Genomic DNA, 12,491 nt, shown 5'->3' on the forward strand with positions numbered 1-12,491 from the left:
ATTCCCCAATATACACCTATACAACGTAAATATCCCCACTGGTTCTCATCTGAACTTATCAGTGCACTGAAGCATAAAGATCACGCACACAGGAAATCTAAATGTTCTCGATCCAGCGAGTGGAAGGAAGAGTTCAGCTTCTTTCGAACTCTCTCTAAACGCCTATATAAACGGGATCATAGTTCGTATATTGAATTCTTAGAAAAAAGCGCCTCTGACAGGCCGGCTGAGTTTTGGAAGTATGTACGTAAACGGTCCAGCAAAAGCGGAGAGTCCTTCAGACTACTGGACTCAAATGGGGTAGAAGTGCATGCCGTCGCTGACTGTTTTGCCACGCATTTCTCATCCGTTTATAAGGCCTCAGACTCTAGCACTGATATCAGACAACAGCCCAAGGCGGTTAGCTCATCCAGTGCTTTGTCGCTGGATGAAAATCTTATCTGCGAATGCATTAAGCGCTTAAAACCATCCTTATCATGTGGGCCAGATGGCATCCCCTCCGCCATACTAAAAGCTTATGGTAGTATATTTGTCCCAGTACTAACTACGATATTTAATAACTGCCTGGACACTTCCACATTTCCTAGCATGTGGAAAACTGCTCGTGTTTTTCCAGTATTTAAGTCGGGCTCTAAAACAGATGCTTTTAATTATCGCCCGATTTCTCTACTATGTGCCACATCAAAGATCTTCGAGCTGGCTCTTCACAACATATTGTCTTTTAGTGTGAAAAACTCATTGATTCCTAATCAACATGGTTTTCTCGCTGGCCGCTCAACTACCACAAGTCTTGCTAGTTTCATGACGCAGATCTCCACACCTATTTCTCAGAGAGGACAGGTTGACGTAATTTACTGTGACCTGAGCAAGGCTTTTGACGTAGTGAGCCACACGCTGATTATGGTTAAACTTGCGCACTTTGATGTTGACTTGTCAGTTGTGAATCTCCTGCAGAGCTATCTGCTCAATAGATATTGTTATGTTGCCGTAAATGGCCAAACGTCTTCTTTGTATAAAGTGACTAGTGGGGTCCCTCAAGGGTCGGTATTAGGCCCACTCCTATTTTTAATTTACGTTAATGATGTTTCTTTTGCCATTCGTAATTCTTCTTTCCTCTTGTATGCCGATGACATCAAGATTTTTAAGGAAATTCATTCAGTTAACGACTGTCGCTTGCTGCAGTCAGACTTGCGCTCTTTTTCCGAATGGTGCGACGGTAATAACCTTTCTCTGAATACCTCGAAGACAAAATTCATGTCTATCACTCGCAAAACATCTAGCGTGTCATTTCAAGACTCTGTCAATTCTGTGCCGTTATGCAAGGTTTATGAAATCAGTGATCTTGGTGTTGTTGTTGACCGCGCGTTAAACTTTTCTTCTCACGTTAAGCGTGCTGCTATGTGGGGCCTTCGTTCTCTCGGATGTGTTTGTAGAATATCTCGAGAATTCAGGTCTCCCATGGCCCTACACAAATTGTACACGGCAATATGTCTTCCGCAACTTGAGTATGCGTCCGTGATATGGAATGGCATTGCTCAATCCAGCGGTAACACCATTGAACGAGTCCAGAAAAAATTCCTCAGCATATATAACCATCGCTTTGCTAAAAATGACTCTGGATCTCGTTCAAATACTGCTGAATTATTATCACTGCCATCACTTCACTGCCGACAAAATCGCTCTGATCTCTTATTTCTTTACAAGCTAGTCCACGGTATCATATCCTGCCCTGTACTTCTCAATTGTGTAAATTTTCGAATTCCGCGTAAGTTAACCAGAGAGAACAGACCGTTTCATGTACCCGCCTGCTTCTTCCAACACTCTACCGTTCACAGAATACAAAGTCTCTATAATGTTTATTTTCTTGATCTTGACGTTTTTCATAGCCCACAATCATTGTTTTTATCCGAGCTTTGCACTGTTTTGACATAGTGTGGCACAATGTACAAAGTCTTCCCTTCTCAGTCTTTCCACATAGTTGTATATATGCAATCTAATTTTTTTTATGCCCCGTCAATATTTCTCGTGTTGTCTTATTTTACTCCTCCCTTTTGTGTTCATTTCTCTTTGTCTACGTGTTTTTGCTCTTTTTATTTCTGAAAACTGTCTGTATTGTATTGTTTATTTTTATTGTTTTTTTTTGCGTGCGCCAGCACAAAGACCTTACGGTTGTTCCTGGGCACGTTAAATAAATCATTGACTGATTGATTGGTTGATTGATTGATTATTATTATTATTATTATTATTATTATTATTATTTATATACCATGCTAATGAAACGACAGCGACTGCTTCACTACGTTTACATTATGCCATTCGTAGTATTCATGTGACCATACATATGCATATCATTAACATACATGTCGTTCATGTCCATCATGCACGGACATCATTTGGAGCACATTTCATGGTCGCACCCGCTGCCGAGACCCACCTTCAAGACGTGTTCGCCCTTCCGAATATCCAAACGGGGACTTCGTGTCAGACACTGAAACACATCGTGTGCCGAGCGGCCGTGGGGTGGTCGTGCCCGCCACCCCGTGGGACCAGGATGGACGTGCCGATGCTCACGCACGCAAGAAACGAGGGTGCCAGGAGAAAGAGCCCTGGAATGTTGCTTCGCCTTAGTGCATTTTTGTGTGAATGCCGCGGGTTCCTTTCACGCAGACCCTTCGCCTGCTCGAGGAGCGCGGGGTGCGAGCATTTGTGGCAGGTCAGTGTGCTCCACGTGTCTGTGACCGGATAAAAACGTTTAGGACCCCAACATGGACATATCGTCGCATTCCACTGACATCGCGGTGAAACAATACAAAGTAGTAGTAGTACGTGGTTGTTTATTTGGAGAAATATGTATACAAAACGAGCGAAAGAAAAGTAAAATTTTTACTGATGACAGCACTTATGTAACGGTACTGATGCAACTGCCCAGCGTTAGGAGGAGGGGAAGGAGAGGAAAAGACGCCGTTTCTGCTGCTGACCCCTGAGCGGTGGTCACTGTAGCGGACGAGGGAGTCAAGGACACAATTCTCGGTAAATCATCGTGCAGCCTCTGACCACTGGCTATGCACGGAACGATGCACAATTGGCGAAAAGGGCCGAAACTCGATTCAGTGCTTGAGTGCGCCTAAAGCTGTATTCGGAAATGAAACTCAGCGAAAATTATGGGCCTATACGAGAGCTTGCGCAGTGTGAAAATGTTGGCCGGTCTCTAAAACGTCGCCTTTAAAAAAATATCATATTTAGAGTGACATCGTACTGAAACAGGTTAAGATGGCGTGTACGTGAAGTTAAGTGACTCAACGGCGTCTTGACGACGAACAAAGGCACGCCTTCTGGAGGGCGTCTCTCTTCCTAAATAGATGCATTGCCGCGTCCAAACATGGGCGTTGCGGAAGAATAAAATGCTTCTCTAAACGGTTGGACGTGGTCTGCAGTTGGCGCGCGCGTGTGTGTTTCGAAAGAGGTTGGTAGCACAAGCTGGCTTCCTTGAAGCGTCCCCGTTACCAGTCGTGTATTCTCAGTGCACGCTATATCTTTCTATGGTGAGCACGGTGCTCGGCTGCTGAGTCGAAAGTCGCCGGTTCGAGGTCGCGTTTCGATGGAGGCGAAATGCTCCGAGACCCGTGTGCTTAGATTTAGGTGCGCATTAAAGAACACCAAGTGGTCTAATGTCCGAATCCCTTCACTACGCCGTGCCTCATAATGATATCGTTGGTTTCGAACATAAAACTGAAGATATTATCTGAACAAAAAAAAAAGAAAGAGACATTGCGAAAGCAACCGAACACACGGAGAAATAAAGACAGAGGACGAGGGCTGTCTAACACTGAAATTTATTGGACGAAGAGGAACACACGAAAAAAAACAGCGGTTGTTGATCGCTCGGTGAAGCATCGCAACCCCTTCGTTTCTTGGGACTTTGGAGTCGTCTATAAAGTTCTTCTATCCTGCGGAGAGGCGTTCAACGGGCAGTCAGGCAACTAAATACCCGTTAAATTGGACGAGGAGACGACCGCCGCCGTAGCTCGATTGGTAAGAGCATCGGGCGTGTAATCCGAAGGTTGCAGGTTCGGTTCCTGCCGGCGGCAAGCTGTCTTTTCGTTTATTTTGCTTTCTTCAAATCTATATCAGAATTACTGCAACACACTTAAAAAAAAAACATTACAATCAACGTCCCCTATACCTTCCTTGACGTCATTATCTGCCGGTTTTCATTAGGGCTGTGCCAGACAAAGAAGGGAGCCCTCGAAAATTCCCTTCCTTCATTCATTGACAAAGAAGAGCAACACAGGGACGAGCGCTTTCCGACTGATTTATTTTTTCGAAACCCCTTGCTTGTACCTACAGATGTGCGCGATCCAGACAGCATAAATCATCAGTAGCGCACATAGCACCGCCTGTGAGAACATGCCGTATAGATACGAAGAAAGGAGCGAAATTTTCTGTTCATGCAATGCAACAGATGAATGGCTAATGCCCCTATATCTTTTGTTTTTCAATGCAGAGAACTTCCACTATCTTCCTCGAAGTTTCATTGTTGTGTTTACATATAACGGTGGCACTGCTAAAGCAAGATGCGCATGCGCACTCGTGACAACGCATTGACAAATGTGTACTAGGGTGTCCTTTCAGACTGGACATACGTTCTTTTAGTCTCGTGTTTACGCATCTGCAGACTGGAAAATGGTCGCTTTTGGTCGCAAAGCGATTTTGCAGTCGCGCGACTGCAAAATCGAGCAGCCGGTACTGATTCAAAACTGTCGCTTTTCGACAAAAGGCAACCGTTTGCGACCGGCTGCTTTGCGACTTGAGTGCGTTTGTACGTTTGCGACACCAACTTCGTCGCGCGACCCCAGAGAGTTGATGGTGTGAATGAAACCTATAAGACGCGCGTCGTAGCACATACTACATTGCGTGACGAAAACGGAGCCATTCTCGATTATTATTATCATTTTTTTGTCATGATGAGTCATACGTGGTAAGCATATCTCACTTTTATACACAGCTGATAAAAAGTTGCTAGTGGTCACCCATAGGAATTAACTATTACATTGATTAGCTTTCAAGTTTCTTTTAACGGATTTTTTCACTCGTAAAGCTTGTGTTGGTCTCCAGATGATTGCTTCTGAAAGTGAAAATTATAACGTATTCAGTAATTGTTGAAGCCAAGTATGACTGCAACGCCAAAGTTTCTTGTACGAGCGTTATGTGGCTCCCAGAGCGGGCTGCAGTCTTAATATCCGATATAGTGGCATTCCAACCAATTCCAACATACCGATACAAGCGTCCCTAATTTTAACATCTACAGCTAAAAGACGAAAAGAACGCACTCATGTCTTCTAACCCTTTCCGTTCGCACAGCAGAAATATCTAGAGAATAAACAGCAAAGACAGCCCAAAGTGAGGTAAAGATGCTTGTTACGATTACATAAAATCATCCACCCCAAGTGGCGTTGTCCTGACATGACGCTTGTACAGGGTGTCTTTAGAAACAATCTGAAACACTGGCGTGGCTCTGTGGTAGAGTACTTGACTACCATGCCAAAATGTCTGGGTTCGATTCCGGCTAGAGCCGTGATTTTTATTACTTGCCTCCATTGGGATATTAACCCATCGACAACAACGCCGAACCCCGGACCGCATTTTCTGTGGCACAGCTCCTTCACACTGTCGGGTTAAGATTTCCGAAGTCTGGCCTGACGTAGACTTAAATCACCTGTGGCTCATGCCCGCACACCTTAGGCAGCGGTATGCGGGTTCGCGCCGCACGTGATTGGCTGGTTTTATGACGTACGCGACAGGAAATTCACGTTATTAATGTCATGAGTACGCTTACCTTAAAAAACAAAACAAAACAAAAAAAAGACATGTGAGATAACTTCGGTTCGCAGTTCTGTAGATAACAACTGTTTTCTGGTTTTACGCAAGTTATTACAGCTTGTTTGATTCTGTTTTGTTTTTCTTTCTTTTGCTTTTTTGATGGGTGTTCACGTGATGTCATTTCGGTGTTGTCATTGCCAACTATAAGATGTGTATTTTCTTTCTAATCCATTAAAATTAAGTTCCTAGTTAGCGCGTGTCTTGTGTGTTCTTTACTGTGTTCTGTTTTTCCTCGCGCTACGCTTCGGCATGACGTACGAATCGTGTTCGTCGTACATTCACGTCCTCTTATACCAACTGTGGTATGTACCAAGCTAAGGAGACAACCATGAGAGCGCCAAGACATAGATAGATAGATAGATAGATAGATAGATAGATAGATAGATAGATAGATAGATAGATAGATAGATAGATAGATAGATAGATAGATAGATAGATAGATAGATAGATAGATAGATAGATAGACAGACAGACAGACAGACAGACAGACAGACAGACAGACAGACAGACAGACAGACAGACAGACAGACAGACAGACAGATAGATAGATAGATAGATAGATAGATAGATAGATAGATAGATAGATAGATAGATAGATAGATAGATAGATAGATAGATAGATAGATAGATAGATAGCAGCATGTGTGTTGGCCAGAACAAGTGCGTGGGAAACGAGTCGTTTCATGACGCCAGCGGCAAGGCAATGAGGACGATAGTGGTACGGCGATGATTGCATTTCGGCGGGCTCCAGCGAATGAAGAAATGCTTAAGTTACAACGTTTCCTCACGAACCGGTCCAAACACCACGTTGGCTCCAGCGTGAGCCATCCCTTGAGGAATCCCTTGCTTTGAAGGCATCTGTCAGCCATGCGATATGACAACGTCGAGACAACAGCCGAAAGGCGAGCTATTTCTCAGCTCTGCTTGCCAAAGACAGTTGAAAGAAAAGCTGTATCGGGGATGCAACTAGTGGAACGCGTAAAATACCTTGCGCGTGCTGCAGAGGGCAAATTCTCCAGTACAGAACTTAACGGTCATTCACGCATTAGAAAGCGTTAGCGGGAGTGGCCTAATCTTGCAATTCTGCTCGATCCCCAGCTGTCCGTAGTGAAATCAAGAGTGCGGCGAAAGTTCGTCCAGACGGGATTGCTCGTAGTCAAAGGTAAAACGGACGTCGAACAAAACACACACACACACACACACACACACACACACACACACACACACACACACACACACACACACACACACACACACACACACACACACACACACACACACACACACACACACACACACACACACACACACACACACAAAAAAAAAAAAAAAAAAGAAAAGAAACGAGACGTTCGGGTTCCCATACGGGGGCCTTGTTCAGAATGTTGGGAAGAAGCCCCCCCCCCCCCCCCCCCCCCCCCCCCGGTATGGGAGCCGAAACAGCTTGTTCTTGCTTTTTCGTTTTATTTTAACGACATTTGACTCGCAGTGGACCCGTCTGTACTACGGAATATGTTTGGGCACAATGATAAATAAATAACGCCGTATATTGGGAACCGCACTTCTACGCTTGATCATGCTGCGTACGTAGATGGTTGAAGCTTGTCCTTCTCATGCGTTCTCGTTGCCTTAGAGTCGCGGTCAAAGTGGTTGAGCGAGCATTCGCATTTTTCTGTTCTGCATGCCGCTCGAGTCTTATCACGCTATTTCCGGATAGTATATTTAATCGAACGCGGAGTTCCATAAAACCAACCGTTAAAATTTTCCCAAAGAATTACAGAGTTATAAGGCCATTAACGAGTTAGGTACGTGGGCTCTCTCAAACGCGATCGGGTTGACAACTTCTTTGCCGAGTTACAGCTTTGTGAGCTGCGCGCGAGGAACTGAGCACGCAACACTTGCTTAGTTGAGTAATGCCTTCCTTCCTCAACATTGCGATAACAAAGTAAGGCGCTTAGATTGGTTGCAAAGGCATAAGTGGCAATGGGGAACCTGCGCTGGAGTTTCCGCCGACAGGCTGCGCCGCCCTGCCGGGCACGGCCGGAAACACTCGGGCATACAAACAAATACGAGTGGCTGCTAACGTGAACCATGCCGCCGTGCGCGATCATGAAACGAGGAAAAAGAAGCATCGAGACCGGCGGTATTGTTGTATCCACAAATGGCACAATCAAAAATGTCTTTAATAACTGAAAAAAAAAAATAGTCCAGAGCATAGTTGACTCTCTTTGGCCTTGCTTTCCACCGATGCACATGGGTTGGCGCTCTGGAAAACATCACAAATCTTTTATTTGAAACTGGCCTTGAAAAAGTCAAAGGAAGCACATGACAGCTTAGGTTGCGTAAGCATCGCGCCGTACATTAAACATACCGTATTTACTCGATTGTAACGTGATCACGATTGTAACGCCAGGTGTGACATTTCATTACGTCCAGGAAGAAAAAATAGAATTTCGGTATTCGATTGTAACGCGAGGGTCGACTTTAGGTTGCAAAAATCTAGAAAAAAAAACTCGCGTTACATTCATGTAAAACGGTATTATACGTCACTGTCACGTGCACAGCTCTACACCGGTTACAAGTCCATGACCGCTAGAAAAACCGTTGTCTACGCATGTTCCATTGCTGATCACACACTGCATGTCAAACTCGGAACCACCACGAAGTCAATTAGCACTAGGTTCCTCAAAAGCATTTTTTTTAAGTATCAGGCTTAGACGACGCCCGATCGCAAGTTTCCAAACGGTCTGCAGACGATGGCGAGTCGACGTCGTTAAAGCACGAGACCTGCGACATGTTTGTATTTCCGCTAACACCACTGATCTCTACTTTACACCGGCCTTTTTACATTTATTTCGCGCTTCACCGTCAACTTCAAAAACGTTGTTTGTAAAGACTGCGATACGAACATTTAGTGGGCACATGAAAGCCGTTAACAATTTTTAACGGCTTGCATGTGCCCAGTAAATGCTCGTATCGCAGTCTTTACACCGTAAAGCAAAGCGCGCAGCGAATTACAGCTTCTGTCATATAGTACGAGAGCTGTAACTACAGATTACGTAATTGTGATATGCTCGCTCAAAACAGCTGTCACTCACTGAGCCGAATGTTCTCAGTGCTGCCTGAGGCACTAACTATTTCAAAGCGGGCGCACAACGAGCACACTGCATACACCGTCAAGCTTGCTAGCGCTATTTGAACACACTTACCTGTAAGTTTACGTCGTGCGGTGCTTGGCACTTCGCCGAAAGGTCACAAGCGCTGTCTCTTAAAAAAAAAACAGCTTCTTCCACGTCATAGACATACTTCTCATTGCCAATGACAGCTTCCGTCCTTTCGACAGCACACTCTCGCGAAGGTACCCGTCCGCACACATCAGCGGAGAATAATCGGTGGCATAGCTGCTCGCCCGCTGCGCCACAGTGCAGCGAAGTGTCCCGATCTTCGCTAGTCTTGCGCGTTCCAAAGTACCTACAAAACGACGCACATCGAGCAAAAGCCGCGGTAGTGTCGAATGACGTTCAGCATGCGTTTGAACTGGTTTGAACGTGCCACGAGGTATGTGAGGGCACGTTGAAACGTGCCGTCGTACGCCTCGCGGCGGCTTTGTATGACTGGTTGTTTCTCAACTAGCTCGCCAGGGCGGCGCAGCTTGTACATTTTAGGTGCGCCACCTGGGCAGCGCTGGCTACCCATAGTATTCCACGTTTTCATTACATACGACTTCGGCAAGCGAAACCTTCCGAAGTGAAAGACGTCTCACGTCAAAGTGGTGCCAAAATCGGACGTACCAACTTGCACCAAAAATTGGTAACAACAAATGACGTAGCCATAAATTTCTCTCGGAGGGGGGGGGGGGGGGGAGGGGGCTAACTTACTCTATATGTGTTCGTGCGTGCGTTAGTATATGTGTGCGCGTATAAACGGAAATTTTGGGGGGGAGGGGGAGAAAGTTGAAATCCCCTCCCCGGCTACGCCAGTAGTAACAACATAAAAATTCATCTCTGCACGATGACTAGCTTTGGTTCGAAGAGCAGCCAGTTTCTGTCTATTAATGTAAATACTAGGCATACAGGCCAAATGAATGTTTGTATTTAATCACTACAATAATACATACTTTTCTTTTTTTTGAACACCTATATCAAAATCACAGATAAAATTTGGCGCTATGTTCAAGTTTTCTATCTACAACCGGTGACGCATATGCCCGGTAAAATCAACCATCTCAAACTTGCTTCACGTCACAAAAGTTAGCGAATGCAATTGAATGGAGCGCGTATGCAAAATTGTTTTTGGGTGAAACATTGACGGCGATTTAGGTGGAGCTTATATTTATTGCTAGTTTGTAACTGAGAGTCTGTTACATTCAGTTGCTGACACTTGGGTTACTCTGAACGCAGTTCACGTCTTTATCTTATCCCCGTGTCTTGGCAGCAGGGTGGCGGTGGGCAGGAGGCACGCGATTGCTTCAGGCAAGCTCGTGCCTTGCTTTCACAACAACGAGATGTTTTTCCGTAATGCTTATCTTGAATGAAAAAAAAAAAAGAAAAACATCATTGCTCAACCGTTGCCTTCTTCTTTCCTGGATACTGCTCGACTTGAATCACTGACTGGAAAAACATTCCCGAAGCAAGCCCGTCGCGTACTTCTGCAAGAGACTCTTCGCAGTAATTCTCCGCCGTAGGGAATTTCGATTAAATATTTTAATCGATTAAAGATTAATCGTTAACAGGCTTGCCCATTAATTGATTAATAGCTATCGATAAAGTTTTTTTTCGTAGATTAACCGATTGATGGACATATTTGGCGGGCGCTTTCAAAAAAGGAGGAAATGCCGTTTACAGTTCACCTTCTTTATTTCAGTTTATTTGTTTGGTAGGTGCATGGAATAAACATGAAAATCACAAGTGCGTAACAGTTTGATAAGTGATGGTTTTTGTTTTATTGTATACTATAAACGTAATTGGTGGTAATGGCTAGTGCAAGGGTAGGCAACATACAGAACCAAACAATGCCGAAATCTATAGGGACACTTTATGGACACATTAAGTGACGATTGTCGAACAAGGAGTGTTCCTGAAACGCAAGAAGAAATGCTGCTGTAACATGGCACTCATTTAATGCACATGTTGAGGTTGAGCGCAAAGAAACGACGCAAGATGACAGAAAACACGAGGACCCAGCACTGTAATTATTCATATGAATTATGCCATATGGCGCACAATAAAAGAAAATCGAGGAAGTGAGTTCTGATCGTACCCATGGTGTGTCCGCTCAACTATTTCCACCGTGAGGGCCTTTAGCACAAGGAATTACCGTCGGTTAAGGTATACGTGTTAACGAAGTATGCGCCGACAAAACATAGATTGTTGCTGCTTAAAACACCTTGCTGTCGATTCCATGTTCGGGTAACACCACTTAGATTACTGGCTCGGGACGGGCCGGGGAAATTTTTAACACGAAAGTGTTTTGTGCCGGGGTCCACCACGGCTCGACTGACGTATTTCCGTCACGGATATGACGTTGTAAAGTATAAAGACTAACAGATGGCGCAGAAAAAAACTACAAGAAAAAGTTCCGTCACCGGGAGTCGAACTTACGACCCTTCGCTCTGCAGCGCGCGGCGCGAAACGATTAGGCCACAGACGGCACGCTCCTCCAATGCTAACGGCGAGCTATTTATATACACCATTTGCCAGTGGCGGTACGCAGAGATCGGTGGTACATCAGCGTGTTTTCGTTATCACTGGCGAGATGGCGCGAAGGGCTCGAAGATCGCGCTTTAAAGGTCGACGCCCCTTGCGTCGCGATGAGTGCGCGCCTCTACAGGGCGTGGTCGCTCGTGCGCGCGCTTATCTCTTGATCGCGGTGGTTTGTACGTCTTGTGCTCTACCGCAAGTTTGCGTTGAGAGCACGAAGGTCACTTCGCTCACTGCAGCAGTCGCTTCTGCGAAAGGAGCGCGCTGCTCACGCAAAAATAAGGGACTTTTACTATGACAGTTCGCGCTCATCCTGCGAATGTTCGTCCCGTGCGTCCTTTCTGCTTGAGTAGCGCGTTGCAAGTTTCGAGCTGCTTGCCGTTCTTCGCGTGACATTACAATTTGTTGCTATAGCATTCATTCCTTCGCCGTTGGCGCGAAAGAATGCCCAACAAACGCTCAACTACGTCTGTGAAGACACGTTTCACTTTCGTGTCATACCGATTTCTATGACAGAGGGATAAGCCATGTTTTTTCACTGGTTCGGGCCGGGCCCGGGTCTCGTTTTGAGTCACCAGGCCGGGTTCGGGAGGGTAAACTTGAACGAAAGCCGGGCCCGGGCCGGACGGGCACTAGCGCCCGTCCTGTTTACGTGTCTCTTTCTTCTGTGTTTGTTCTGTTGCGCTTGCTGAGATGCACAGGTTCTACATCCACCAACTGGCCCAATTTTCTACGTAGCATAAATAACCTTTGTGTCTTAACACTCATATTTCGGAGCAAGAGGTAAATATCGTTATCTGGGAAAGAAAAACTAAACCATGGCCGGACTTTCCTCCGTCAACCGGCCCCGCGTACGGAGAAACGTGAGGTCACGTGTATGTTTATATGGTCCGTATTCAGTTTAGTGGAAGC

The 12,491-nt window shown here is 45.4% G+C and overlaps 1 non-coding gene across 1 annotated transcript; it reads left to right on the top strand.

The window, feature by feature from the left end:
• The first annotated feature begins 4,014 nt into the window (after positions 1-4,014).
• On the top strand, positions 4,015-4,088 carry Trnat-ugu (transfer RNA threonine (anticodon UGU)). The gene has a single exon. It is a non-coding gene; the product is annotated as a tRNA-Thr (tRNA).
• The last annotated feature ends 8,403 nt before the right edge of the window (positions 4,089-12,491 follow it).

The sequence above is a fragment of the Rhipicephalus sanguineus genome, chromosome 4 (assembly GCF_013339695.2).
Source record: "Rhipicephalus sanguineus isolate Rsan-2018 chromosome 4, BIME_Rsan_1.4, whole genome shotgun sequence".
NCBI classification, from domain to species: domain Eukaryota; kingdom Metazoa; phylum Arthropoda; class Arachnida; order Ixodida; family Ixodidae; genus Rhipicephalus; species Rhipicephalus sanguineus.